This window comes from Sinocyclocheilus rhinocerous, unplaced genomic scaffold (genome assembly GCF_001515625.1).
Source record: "Sinocyclocheilus rhinocerous isolate Xijiao unplaced genomic scaffold, SAMN03320098_v1.1 C36591803, whole genome shotgun sequence".
NCBI lineage: Eukaryota > Metazoa > Chordata > Actinopteri > Cypriniformes > Cyprinidae > Sinocyclocheilus > Sinocyclocheilus rhinocerous.
Genome location: NW_015783585.1, coordinates 1 through 1,346, shown reverse-complemented (window position 1 = coordinate 1,346; position 1,346 = coordinate 1). Strand labels below are relative to the sequence as shown.

At 33.6% G+C, this 1,346-nt stretch overlaps 1 long non-coding RNA gene across 1 annotated transcript; it reads right to left on the bottom strand.

The window, feature by feature from the left end:
• Window positions 1–499: 499 nt before the first annotated feature.
• Window positions 500–1,181, bottom strand: LOC107736256 (uncharacterized). The gene is made up of 3 exons (XR_001639623.1): window positions 877–1,181; window positions 723–778; window positions 500–615 (listed from the first exon to the last, which is right to left on the bottom strand). It is a non-coding gene; the product is annotated as an uncharacterized LOC107736256 (long non-coding RNA).
• Window positions 1,182–1,346: the final 165 nt, after the last annotated feature.

Here is a 1,346-nt window from a genome sequence, read left to right as displayed (position 1 = left end):
TTTTATTTTACTTCAGTTTATGTTTATTTTATTTCAAATAATGAAAATGTTGGTTTATGGCTTTAGTTTCAGTTAATGGTAATAATAACCCTGCCGAGTCAGTAACAGGAAAATTCAGGTTTAATATAAAAGAATACATTTTTACATTTTCTAAAGAAAATTTACCAAATTTACCCCTTCTGGAAACACTGGGTAAGAGCAGATGATCAGAATGGGTCAAACTTTCTTAAAAATGTAGTTCTTTCATACAATTTTGAAAATAAATATTAGCTTTCAGGTTTCAGACATTTTCATTAACAAACTATATTAATTTTAACCCAATAAAAACAACTGTATCATATACACAAATGTTTGCATTTTCTAAAGCAAATATGAGCAACTAGATGTGACAAAATGTAAGTCTGTAGTGTTGTGTTTTTGACCCGTTTTATCATCTGCCAAGAGAAAATCATAAGTCTGATTGCATTTAGACAAGCATCTATCATGCCCATTAAACATAACCCGATTGTGCACATGTACCCTCATAAGCGGGTCTTCTAATGATTGGCCCGCATTGGTTATGGCCTCCTTGGACACAACTGAATCTCCATTTGCCTGGATCTCCAACACGGCCATCTGAAGCAATTTTAAAAATATTATTTCATGAGGGACTTGTCACGTTTCAGTTCAGTAAAGTGCTGTATGTAATAACACTGCCAGGTCATGCTTTGTTGGTATCTCACCTCCAAAGCACAAATCCCAAAAGAGAAGATGTCAATAGCGTAGTCATCTTCACATGCTATGAAAAAAGGAAATATAAAATATATAAACCAAAAAATACGTCCGGTCTACACAAATATCCAGTAGAAAATGCAGTGAAGATGTGGTCACACTTACAGCCGTACTCTGGACTGAAGAAGTGCAGGTTCCTCTTATCATCTCGGTGCTGGTGTAGTTTACCTTGGACGCCGCCTTCTGGGAACACTGAGTAAGAGCAGATGATCAGAGTGGGTCAAGTCTCATTAAAAAAAACATTTCTTTCATGCACTTTTGAAAATAAGGGTGGGTTTTTAGGTTTCAGACATTTTCATTAACAAACTATATTAACTTTAACCCTATAATGCCTAATGTATCATATTTGATGCGCAAATGTACACAATCTACATGCCTTTTGTTGTCTGATTGATAGTTTATACTTTTATAGCAAGTAAAAGGCCTATTTTGTACCATTTTAATAACATCCGCCTTCAGGTCCTAGTTTACATGTCTTTGCTGTAAAATCTTTAATGATCTTCAAACGAGAAAGTTATTATTTAACTTTATATTGTTAGTAATATTTTAAAAATAACTTTTACTGAAGTAACTTA